At 47.5% G+C, this 13,364-nt stretch overlaps 1 protein-coding gene across 2 annotated transcripts in view; it reads right to left on the reverse strand.

The window, feature by feature from the left end:
- The window catches only part of LOC141105768 (caspase-7-like), an 86,661-nt gene extending 78,431 nt beyond the window's left edge, over nt 1-8,230 (reverse strand). For both annotated transcript variants that reach the window (XM_073595870.1, XM_073595868.1), the window contains exon 1: nt 8,149-8,230. The gene's annotated coding sequence lies outside the window, so the exon portion shown is untranslated. The remainder of the gene's footprint in view (nt 1-8,148) is intronic.
- Between the last annotated feature and the right edge of the window lie 5,134 nt (nt 8,231-13,364).

Consider the following 13,364-nt stretch of genomic DNA (forward strand, 5'->3'; position numbering starts at 1 on the left):
GGTTGCTGGAACCGATCATACCTTGGGGCTGCGGACCAAAAAATTGTCTGAACGCATCGGTCAGACGGCCACCTTCTCCACCGCTCCTTCTTTGACTGACCGAAGCCTCAGCAACACGTTGTCCAGAAACAGGAGTTTGTAACCTCCCAGTCTCTGGGAACGCGTTGCACAGACCTTTCTGCAAGGCCTCCCAAAGATGTTTCATCCTCTGCTCCCTCTACGATGGCAAGATAAGGTCCGCCCTTACCCTTGTAACGTGGATCAAGGAGGGTTGCCAGCCAGTATTGGTCCTTCTCCTTGATACCACGAATATGAGGATCCTTACGCAGGCTTTGCAGGATCAGGGAGGCCATGCAGCGTAGGTTTGCTGAGGCATTCGGTCCGGAGTCCTCTGGGTCACTAAGGACGACATGGTCCGCAGCCACCTCCTCCCAGCCACGTACAAGTCCATGTGTTTCTTGGGACTGATCCCTTAAAGACTGCTGCTGATGCTGAGTGCCAGGCTCCACCTCCATACTGACACAATCTTCCTCCTCCTCCTCCTCCTCTTCCTCCTCGTCCTCTTCCTGTGTGATCGGCGGGCACGCAGGAACACTGTCTGGATAAAGGGGGCCTTGAGAGCTAAGGAAGTCCTCCTCTTCCTGCCTCTGTTCTGCCTCAATTGCCCTGTCCATTATTCCACGCAGCGTGTGCTCCAACAGGTGGACAAGGGGGACAGTGTCACTGATGCATGCACTGTCACTGCTCACCATCCTCGTGGCCTCCTCAAATGGTGACAGGACAGTGCATGCATCCCTGATCATGGCCCACTGGCGTGGGGAAAAAAAAACAAGCTCCCCTGACCCTGTCCTGGTGCCATAGTCGCACAGGTACTCATTGATGGCCCTCTGCTGCGTGTGCAGCCGCTGCAGCATGGCCAACGTTGAGTTCCACCTGGTGGGCATGTCACAGATTAGGCGGTTCTTGGGCAGGTTAAACTCCTTTTGGAGGTCTGTCAGCCGAGCACTGGCATTATATGACCGGCGGAAATGCACACAGACTTTCCTGGCCTGCCTCAGGACATCCTGTAAGCCCGGGTACCTGCCCAAGAACCGCTGCACCACCAAGTTAAGGACGTGAGCCAAACAGGGCACATGGGTCATTTGTCCCTGTCGGAGGGCAGAGAGGAGGTTGGTGCCGTTGTCGCAAACCACCATTCCTGCCTTAAGTTGGCGTGGCGTCAACCACCTCTGAACCTGCCCCTGCAGAGCTGACAGAACCTCTGCCCCAGTGTGGCTCCTGTCCCCCAAGCACACCAGCTCAAGCACCGCATGGCATCTTTTGGCCTGCGTACTTGCGTAGCCCCTTGAACGACTACGGAGCACCGCTGGTTCCGAGGAAGAGGCCATGGAGGAAGAAGAAGAGGAGGGGGTGGAGGAGAGAGGTGTGTCACAATCATTAGCATTTTGGAGGCGTGGTGGCGGAACAACCTCCAACACTACTGCACCTTGTCCTGCATCCTTCCCAGCTGCCAGCAGAGTCACCCAATGCGCCGTGAAACTTAGGTAACGTCCCTGTCCATGCCTGCTGGACCATGAGTCAGCGGTAATATGCACCTTACCGCTGACCGCCCTGTCCAGCGAGACATGGACATTGCCTTCCACATGCTGGTAGAGAGCCGGAATTGCCTTCCGTGAGAAAAAGTGGCGTTTGGGTACCTGCCACTGAGGAACCGCACATTCCACAAACTCACGGAAGGGGGCAGAGTCTACCAACTGAAAAGGCAGCAGTTGAAGTGCTAGCAATTTTGCCAAGCTAGCATTCAACCGTTGGGCATGTGGATGGCTGGGAGCAAACTTCTTTCGGCGGTGCAGCAGCTGGGGCAGGGAAATTTGCCTGGTACAATCTGACTTCGGTGTACCAAAATCAGATTGCCCACAAGTACGTGGCTGTGACACACCTAATTCTACACCTTCATTCCTCTCAGTGCAGGTCTCAGAGAGGACTGAAGGTCTAGTGGGGTTGGAAATCTCAGCTGATGAGGAGCAAGCAGAGGTCCTCTTTGTTCTTTGGTGTGGGTCTTTTAGATACGCTTGCCAACGAACTGCATGGCAGGTCAACATATGTCTGGTCAAGCATGTGGTACCCAAGCGGGAGATGTTTTGGCCACGCGAGATACGCTTGAGACATATGTTGCAAATAGCAGCGGTGCGATCTGATGCACTCGTCTCAAAAAAGGCCCACACCAAAGAACTTTTTGAATAACGCGCAGAGACTGCAGAGCCCTGCACATGTGGAGCTTTGGGGTGTGATGCAGTCAATGTGCTGCCCTTAGGCTGGCCCCTGGAGGGCATCCTGCCTCGTTGGTGATGTGCCGCCTCCTCCTCCTCCTCCTCCTCCTCCTCTCTCCTATCAGGCACCCACGTTGAGTCAGTGACCTCATCATCCCCTCCCTCCTCATCACTGGAGCAAACCTGGCAGTATGCTGCAGCAGGGGGAGCATGACTGCCAGATTGCTGTCCTTCTTGGGCACCCCCTCTGTCCGTGCTCGTGTTACTGCCTTCATCGAGCTCAGTATCATCATCAGAGCCTTCCAAACGCTGGGCATCCTCCTGGAGCATGTACCCAACACTGTGGTCAAACAGTTCGAGGGACTCCTCAGGAGGACATGGTGGGGCTAGGGAAGGAGTCACTGATGACATTGAGCCAAGGGAAGAGGCCGCTGCTTTGCCAGACAAAGTACCCTGGGCATGGGTGAGAGAGGATGAGGAGGATGAGGACGGCTTGGTCATCCACTCGACCAAGTCTTCCGCATGTTGCGGCTCAACATGGCCAGCTGCCGAAAAAAAGGCCAAGCGTGTCCCATGGCCACGTGCTGATGAGGATGCACCGTCTCCACGACCAGCACTAGACACAGAGCCTGCTTGCCCTCTCTTATTGGCTTGTGACTGTCTGCCTCTCCTTCTTGGCCTTCCAGACATACTAATGGCCTGTAGCTGCACTAAGCTGGGATATATATATATATATATATATACTGATACTGCAGCTAGCAAAATCAACTGCCTGCCTGTAGTATGAGAACACCACCAACCTTCTACAGGTAGCTTTAGCTGAACACTGTGAGGTGGACGCACCCCACTAACTTGTAGGTTTAGCTGAACACTGTGAGCAGGGCGCACCCCACTAACTTGTAGGTTTAGCAGAACACTGTGAGCAGGACGCACTGCACTAACTGTAAATAGTCTAGCTGCCTGACTGTGGTACTAATAGGATCAAAAGAACACCAGCAATTTTCTTTAAAATACTGTAACAAGACAAGCCTGCCTGTCAGTAAGAAGATAACAGGAACGGATCTAGCTGAACACTGTGAGCAGGACGCACCCCACTAACTTGTAGGTTTAGCTGAACACTGTGAGCAGGACGCACCCCACTAACTTGTAGGTTTAGCAGAACACTGTGAGCAGGACGCACTGCACTAACTGTAAATAGTCTAGCTGCCTGACTGTGGTACTAATAGGATCAAAAGAACACCAGCAATTTTCTTCAGGTAGCTGTATTTACTGTAACAAGACAAGCCTGCCTGTCAGTAAGAAGATAACAGGAACGGATCTAGCTGAACACTGTGAGCAGGACGCACCCCGCTAGCTTGTAGGTTTAGCTGAACACTGTGAGGTGGACGCACCCCACTAACTTGTAGGTTTAGCTGAACACTGTGAGCAGGACGCACCCCACTAACTTGTAGGTTTAGCAGAACACTGTGAGCAGGACGCACTGCACTAACTGTAAATAGTCTAGCTGCCTGACTGTGGTACTAATAGGATCAAAAGAACACCAGCAATTTTCTTCAGGTAGCTGTATTTACTGTAACAAGACAAGCCTGCCTGTCAGTAAGAAGATAACAGGAACGGATCTAGCTGAACACTGTGAGCAGGACGCACCCCACTAGCTTGTAGGTTTAACTGAACACTGTGAGGTGGACGCACCCCACTAACTTGTAGGTTTAGCTGAACACTGTGAGCAGGACGCACCCCACTAACTTGTAGGTTTAGCAGAACACTGTGAGCAGGACGCACTGCACTAACTGTAAATAGTCTAGCTGCCTGACTGTGGTACTAATAGGATCAAAAGAACACCAGCAATTTTCTTCAGGTAGCTGTATTTACTGTAACAAGACAAGCCTGCCTGTCAGTAAGAAGATAACAGAAACGGATCTAGCTGAACACTGTGAGCAGGACGCACCCCACTAGCTTGTAGGTTTAGCTGAACACTGTGAGGTGGATGCACCCCACTAACTTGTAGGTTTAGCTGAACACTGTGAGCAGGACGCACCCCACTAACTTGTAGGTTTAGCAGAACACAGTGAGCAGGACGCACTGCACTAACTGTAAATAGTCTAGCTGCCTGACTGTGGTACTAATAGGATCAAAAGAACACCAGCAATTTTCTTCAGGTAGCTGTATTTACTGTAACAAGACAAGCCTGCCTGTCAGTAAGAAGATAACAGGAACGGATCTAGCTGAACACTGTGAGCAGGACGCACCCCACTAGCTTGTAGGTTTAGCTGAACACTGTGAGGTGGACGCACCCCACTAACTTGTAGGTTTAGCTGAACACTGTGAGCAGGACGCACCCCACTAACTTGTAGGTTTAGCAGAACACTGTGAGCAGGACGCACTGCACTAACTGTAAATAGTCTAGCTGCCTGACTGTGGTACTAATAGGATCAAAAGAACACCAGCAATTTTCTTCAGGTAGCTGTATTTACTGTAACAAGACAAGCCTGCCTGTCAGTAAGAAGATAACAGGAACGGATCTAGCTGAACACTGTGAGCAGGACGCACCCCACTAGCTTGTAGGTTTAGCTGAACACTGTGAGGTGGACGCACCCCACTAACTTGTAGGTTTAGCTGAACACTGTGAGCAGGACGCACCCCACTAACTTGTAGGTTTAGCAGAACACTGTGAGCAGGACGCACTGCACTAACTGTAAATAGTCTAGCTGCCTGACTGTGGTACTAATAGGATCAAAAGAACACCAGCAATTTTCTTCAGGTAGCTGTATTTACTGTAACAAGACAAGCCTGCCTGTCAGTAAGAAGATAACAGAAACGGATCTAGCTGAACACTGTGAGCAGGACGCACCCCACTAGCTTGTAGGTTTAGCTGAACACTGTGAGGTGGATGCACCCCACTAACTTGTAGGTTTAGCTGAACACTGTGAGCAGGACGCACTGCACTAACTGTAAATAGTCTAGCTGCCTGACTGTGGTACTAATAGGATCAAAAGAACACCAGCAATTTTCTTCAGGTAGCTGTATTTACTGTAACAAGACAAGCCTGCCTGTCAGTAAGAAGATAACAGAAACGGATCTAGCTGAACACTGTGAGCAGGACGCACCCCACTAGCTTGTAGGTTTAGCTGAACACTGTGAGGTGGATGCACCCCACTAACTTGTAGGTTTAGCTGAACACTGTGAGCAGGACGCACCCCACTAACTTGTAGGTTTAGCAGAACACAGTGAGCAGGACGCACTGCACTAACTGTAAATAGTCTAGCTGCCTGACTGTGGTACTAATAGGATCAAAAGAACACCAGCAATTTTCTTCAGGTAGCTGTATTTACTGTAACAAGACAAGCCTGCCTGTCAGTAAGAAGATAACAGGAACGGATCTAGCTGAACACTGTGAGCAGGACGCACCCCACTAGCTTGTAGGTTTAGCTGAACACTGTGAGGTGGACGCACCCCACTAACTTGTAGGTTTAGCTGAACACTGTGAGCAGGACGCACCCCACTAACTTGTAGGTTTAGCAGAACACTGTGAGCAGGACGCACTGCACTAACTGTAAATAGTCTAGCTGCCTGACTGTGGTACTAATAGGATCAAAAGAACACCAGCAATTTTCTTCAGGTAGCTGTATTTACTGTAACAAGACAAGCCTGCCTGTCAGTAAGAAGATAACAGGAACGGATCTAGCTGAACACTGTGAGCAGGACGCACCCCACTAGCTTGTAGGTTTAGCTGAACACTGTGAGGTGGACGCACCCCACTAACTTGTAGGTTTAGCTGAACACTGTGAGCAGGACGCACCCCACTAACTTGTAGGTTTAGCAGAACACTGTGAGCAGGACGCACTGCACTAACTGTAAATAGTCTAGCTGCCTGACTGTGGTACTAATAGGATCAAAAGAACACCAGCAATTTTCTTCAGGTAGCTGTATTTACTGTAACAAGACAAGCCTGCCTGTCAGTAAGAAGATAACAGGAACGGATCTAGCTGAACACTGTGAGCAGGACGCACCCCACTAGCTTGTAGGTTTAGCTGAACACTGTGAGGTGGATGCACCCCACTAACTTGTAGGTTTAGCTGAACACTGTGAGCAGGACGCACCCCACTAACTTGTAGGTTTAGCAGAACACTGTGAGCAGGACGCACTGCACTAACTGTAAATAGTCTAGCTGCCTGACTGTGGTACTAATAGGATCAAAAGAACACCAGCAATTTTCTTCAGGTAGCTGTATTTACTGTAACAAGACAAGCCTGCCTGTTAGTAAGAAGATAACAGAAACGGATCTAGCTGAACACTGTGAGCAGGACGCACCCCACTAGCTTGTAGGTTTAGCTGAACACTGTGAGGTTAACGCACCCCACTAACTTGTAGGTTTAGCTGAACACTGTGAGCAGGACGCACCCCACTAACTTGTAGGTTTAGCAGAACACTGTGAGCAGGACGCACTGCACTAACTGTAAATAGTCTAGCTGCCTGACTGTGGTACTAATAGGATCAAAAGAACACCAGTAATTTTCTTTAAAATACTGTAACAAGACAAGCCTGCCTGTCAGTAAGAAGATAACAGGAACGGATCTAGCTGAACACTGTGAGCAGGACGCACCCCACTAAATGTAAATAGTCTAGAAGATAACAGGAACGGATCTAGCTAAACTGAATACAGTGTATATATATATATATGCAACACCTGGGATGCATATATATACACAATACACTTTAAGTGCAGCTAACTGACTGACTGTCCTGCCTAATCTAGCTAACTCAAATGAAATGACACTGTCTCTCTCTCTCTCTAAGCACACCGGAACACACTGCACAGGGCCGCCGTGCAGGCGGCCTTATATAGTGTGGGGCGTGTACTAAATCCCCTGAGCCATAATTGGCCAAAGCCTCCTTGGCTTTGGCCAATTATGGCTCTCTGTTAAGGCGGCGCTGTGATTGGCCAAGCATGCGGGTCATAGTGCATGCTTGGCCAATCATCAGCAAGCAATGCACTGCAATGCTGCAGTGAATTATGGGCCGTGACGCGCCACACGAATTTGGCGCGAACGGCCCATATCGTTCGCAATTCGGCAAACGATCGAACAGCCGATGTTCGAGTCGAACATGGGTTCGACTCGAACACGAAGCTCATCCCTACTCTCCATGTAGGATGCATGCAACTATATGCTGACCCACACATATGTATTCCAGCCAATTTTTACCATTATCATTTTTTTCTTATAGTTGTGACAACATTGAATTTTTCTTCTACATAGGTTTGGGGATCCTTCATATATGCAAAAAAAACGTTTGTATAATGTTTCCTGTATATGCTTAGTCAAACAGGTTTTCCAGGTAGCGCCGTTTTTTCCCTAATACTTCTCAATATATCTACTTGGCAGGACACCCCTAGTGAGTGTCTTTGTTTAAGGGAGGCAGCAACCTGTGTGGATTTGCCATATAGACCTGTCCTAAGCATGGTTTCTCAGGATTACTATATCAATCTGAAAAATCACATTGGGTGGAAAAATTGCATCTAATCAATAGCCTGCAGGAGAGATCCATTCATCCACGCTATTTAGTGTGGATGGGGGAAATCGAGAGAAATCTTAGTGTATGACCAGCCTATGGTCTGAGCTCCTACTTTGTGCAATGATTCAGTACTGAAGCCCACGGATCAGCATGAGAGCCAGGAGGACTAGTATTCCCACAATGGGGGGGGGGATCAACCTTCCTTTGCTGATTATTAGAAATTGTATATTAAAGGCACTCATCAGTTATAAGCTGACCGGGCGAACCGACCTGGGGACAGCACAGGAAGGGTTAATGATAGGCTCCAGATATTCGATCGTCAGACAATATCGGTTAATAAAGATGTCATTTCTGCGTGTATTACCTTCCCCAGATCGCTGCTTCCAATTCCTCGCCTTTCTGTCACACTTGTCCAAGTTTCAATTTGAAGGCTCCGCCCATGTAGGAAGTTTATAGAGTTTGTGACTTCCTCCCCCCCCCCCCTCTGACATTTGAGAACTCGGGCTTTGTCTATAGACCTCATACAGAGGATACATGGATCTTAAGAAGGGAGGACGTGACAAAAGCTTGTCCTGAAAATTTGGATGTTAGTACAAATAAAAAAAATAAATAAATAAAAAAAGCTCTTAATTGTGTTATGGTACAAATGATACAAAGAGGAAACATTGTAGAATGTGGAGTGAGGCGACCAATCAGAGCGAAGCCCTGCAAGATTTTCAGTGGATTAAGGCTCCATGCACACTGAAGCTCATAAACGGACGTTTTTGGGAGTTTGGGCGTTTTTTTTGTTGTTTTTTTTTTAACAGCCTATAAACTCCCCCCTCTATGTTATCCTATGTGTCCATGCACACATGGACGTTTTTGGATGTTTATCAGCAGTGGAGTTTATGGGCTGTTTTCTGAACGCCATAAAATCGCATTCAGGAGTCGTTTTCCTGACCACAAAAAACGGCAAATGCTCACAAATATCGATAAACGCTCAAAAACGTGGCTCACTAGCATGTATAATTTTTGATCCATTGAAAAAAACAAAAAGAAAAAAAAAAAAAAAAAAACAATCAATAACACGGAAAAACGCTAATAAACGCGATTACAAAAACGTTAAAAAGAAAATGTTGAAAGGCTTGCTGTAAAGCTACAGGCGTTTTTATAAAATTATTTTGATGTCCAGTGTGCATGGAGCCTAAACATGAACTAAGAGTGCAGAGAAAAGACCGAGGCACAGGACCAAACGTGGGGGGCCTCAAGATCCTGCAGTGTTTAGGTCCAGATAGCAACACACAGCCAATATAGTGCAGTCCCAGTATAGCAGCACACAACCAATATGGAATTACAAGTCCCAGTGTCCAATTAGCAGCACACAGCCAACATGGAACTACAAATCCAAGCAGTCATAGTGTCCAGAGAGCAGCAAGGAGCCAATATAGAACTATCGGTCTAAATAGTCCCAGTGTCCAGGGAGCAGAACAGGGCCCATGTGGACCTATAGGTTCTGGTGTCCAGACAGCAGCATTCAGCCAATATGGAACTATAAGTCCTAGCAGACCCAGTGTCCAGATAGCAGCACACAGGTAATGCAGAGCTACCAGACCCAGTATCCAGAGAGCAGCACACAGCCAATGTAGAACTAAGAGTCCACAGTGTCCTATTAGCAGCACAGAGCTAATATTGAACTACAAGTCCCAACGGTTCCAGTGTACAGAGAGCCACACAGAGTAGATATGGAACTACAGGTCCCAGTGTCCAGATAGACGAACACAGCTAATACAGAACTACAAGTACCAGCAGTCCCAGTGTCCAGATAGCAGCATGCAGAGCTACCAGACCCGGTATCCAGAGAGTGGCCTATTAGCAGCACACAGCTAACATGGAACTACAAGTCCCAACAGTCCCAGTGTCCAGAGAACCACACAGAGGAGATATGGAAGTACAGGTCTCAATGTCCAGATAACAGCACACAGCCAATATAAAACTATAAGGCCCGGTGTACAGATAGCCGCACACAGCCAATATGGAACTATAAGTCCTAGCAGTCCCAGTGTCCAGATAGCAGCACACAGCCAATTCAGAACTACAAGTCTCAGTCCATGTTCACAGTATAGCGATTTTAGACATTGCATGTGATTCGCACCCACACTGCAGGTGCCGATCACATGCAATGTGAGTTCAGCCATACTGTTATATGGACTTGGTGCATGGACTTTTTTTTCCCCCCGCACTGGAATTGAATTGCATGAGTGTTATCACCCATGTGATCCGATTCCTGTCTAAATTCACAGTTGGCACTGCGATCTGTGAACCGATCTGGGGGTGTCATTAACACTGTAGTGACACCCACAGTGGTTCGCAGAGGGCCGTGTGAACTGCCTGTGGGAGAGATGGGATGCGGGAACCACTGCTGGAATCGCTCTTGTTCCCGAATCGCATATGTGTGAACCTAGGCTCAGCGTCCAGAGAGCAGCACACAACCAATTCATAACTACAAGTACCAGCAGTCCCAGTGTCTAGATAGCAGCATACAGGCAGCACAGTGGTGTAGTGGGTAGCACTCTCACCTAGCAGTAAAAAGGGTCGCTGGTTCGAATCCCAACCATGGCACCACCTGCCTGGAGTTTGCATGTTCTCCCTGTGCCTGTGTGAGTGGGTTTCCACCAGGTACTCCAGTTTCCTCTCTTCTGTCTAAATTGGCCCTAGTATATGAATGTGAGTTAGGGACATTAGATTGTAAGCTCCTTGAGGGTAGGGACTGATGTGAATGTACAATGTATATGTAAAGTGCTGTGTAAATTGACAGCACTATACAAGTATCTGAAATAATAATAATCATCATAATAATACAGACAATTCAGAGCTGCCAGACTTAGTATCCAGAGAGCAGCACACAGCCAACATGGAACTACAGGTCCCAGTGTTCAGATAGGAGCACACAGCCAACACTGAACTATAAGAACTGGTGTACAGATAGCAGCACACAGTCAATATGAAACTACAGTACAAGTCCCAGTGTCCATCTAGCAGCACACAGCCAACTTGACTACAAGACCCAGCAATCCCAGTGTCCAGATAGCAGCACTCAGCCAATATAGAATTACATGTTTTAGCAATCACATTTACTAAAACTGGAACATATAAACTCTGATGCATAGAAACCAATCAGCTTCCAGGTTTTATTGTCAAAGCATAATTGAACAAGCTGAAGTTAGAAGCTGATTGGCCACCATACCATGCACAGCTGCACCACATTCTGAGGGCTCCAGTTTTAGTAAATCCCCCTCACAGTGTCCCAGATAGTAGTAACTCCCAACATTTTGAGATGGGAATGAGGGACACCTATTAACAAACGTATGTAGGCATAGGACACACACGCCCCCTGCCACACCCCCTTAAAGGAGAATTGGCCCAAAAAAAAAGGTTAATCAAATCCACAATTGTTTTTTTTTAACCACTACTATTCCTTTATATTGGCATTTGGAATTTACAAATGCAGCAATTTAGAATTTGGATGAAAGGTTTAGCACTGGGAAACACTTTTTGAAAGATAAAAAGTGCATTTTATATACAACTATATAGATCGGATCAAAATGAGGGACAAATGAGGAGGAAAGAGGGACAGAGGGACATTGCTCCAAATCAGGGACAGTCCCTCGAAATCAGGGACAGTTGGGAGCTATGCTAGAACTACAAGTCCCAGAGAGCACACAGCCAATACAAAACTACAAGTCCCAGCAATCCAACTGTCCAGAATAGCAGCGAGCTACCAATGCAGAACTACAAGTACCAGCAGTTCTAGACTCCTTCTAATGGGACCCTGCAACCATAATTTTCTCTGTGTCCATCTGGTTCAATTTCCCAGCATTGGAGCAGTGTGCTGTCTGTCTTAGGAGCCGGTCCAGGAGGAGGGACTTTGTTTGACAGCAGTCGGTGTTTCAGCTCCAAGCGGTGTCACAGCGGGAGATCCCCTCTCTGTGTGATCCGGTTGGCTCTCCTCCCGATTACACCCTGTGATTACTGTGCACTGATATGCCCCGTACACACGGTCGGACATTGATCGGACATTCCGACAACAAAATCCATGAATTTTGTTTTTTCTGACAGATGTTGGCTCAAACTTGTCTTGCATACACACCGTCACACAAAGTTGTCGGAAAATTCGATCGTTCTGAACGCGGTGACGTAAAACACATACATCGGAACTATAAACGGGGCAGTCGCCAATAGCTTTTGTCTCTTAATTTATTCTGAGCATGCGTGGTACTTTGTGCGTTGGATTTGTGTACACACGATCGGAATTTAACGGATCGGATTTTGTTGTCGTAAAATTTTATAGCAAGCTCTCAAACTTTGTGTGTCGGAAATTCCGCCGGAAAAAGTCTGATGGAGCCTACACACGATCGGAATTTCCAACAACACAATCCGATCACACTTTTTCCGTCTGAAAATCCGTGTGTACGGGGCATTAGGCTGCATTGATGGGCACCGATGAGGCTACACTGATGGACACTAATGAGATGGAACTGATGGGTTCTGATAAGTTGAACTGATGGGCACTGATGAGGCTGTACTGATATGCTGCACTGATGGGGTCTGATAAGTTGAACTGATGGGCACTGATAAGGCAGCATTGATATGCTGCACTGATGATCAGTGCCCTGATTATCACAGTGTAAATGCCCCCTGTCACAGGAAAGCCGATTATCAACTTTCCTTTCCTCACACAGTGACAACGCTTTCACACTGGAGTGGTGTGCTGGCAGGACGGGAAAAAAAGTCCTGCTAGCAGCATCTTCGGAGCGGTGAAGGAGAGGTGTATACATCGCTCCTTCACAGCTCCTGCCCATTGAAATCAATGGGACAGCGCGGCTATACCGCCGGCAAAGCGCCTCTGCAGAGGCGCTTTGCGGTGGTTTTTAACCCTTTCTCGACCGCTAGCGGGGGGCAAAACCACCCCGCGTAGCGACCGAATACCGACAGTAAAGCGCCGCTAACAATAGCGGCGCTTTACTGCCCACGCCGCCCACGCCCCAGTGTGAAAGGGGCCTAATCGGGAGCGGTGATCAGTGTTGTGTCACACGTAGCCCCTCCCCCACAGTTAGAATCACTCCCTAGGACACACTTAACCCCTGCAGCGCCCCCTCCTGGTTAACCCCCTCACTGCCAGTCACATTTACACAGTAATCAAGGCATTTTTAATAGCACTAATCGCTGTATAAATGTGAATGGTCCCAAAATAGAGCCAAAAGTGTCTGATGTGTCCGCCATAATGTCGCAGTCCAGCTAAAAATCGCTGATCGCTGCCATTACTAGTAAAAAAAAAATTAATTAATAAATATGCCATAAAACGATCTCCTATTTTGTAGACGCTATAACTTTTGCGCAAACCAATCAATATACGCGATATATATATATATATATATATATATATATATATAGCGATTTTTTTTTACCAAAAATATGTAGAAGAATACATATCGGCCTAAACTGTGAAAAAATTCGCTTTTTAAAAAAAAAAAAATGTGGATATTTATTATGGCAAAAAGTACAAAAAATTTCAAAATTGTCGCTTTTTTTTTATAGCGCAAA

This window comes from Aquarana catesbeiana, linkage group LG08 (genome assembly GCF_042186555.1).
Source record: "Aquarana catesbeiana isolate 2022-GZ linkage group LG08, ASM4218655v1, whole genome shotgun sequence".
NCBI lineage: Eukaryota > Metazoa > Chordata > Amphibia > Anura > Ranidae > Aquarana > Aquarana catesbeiana.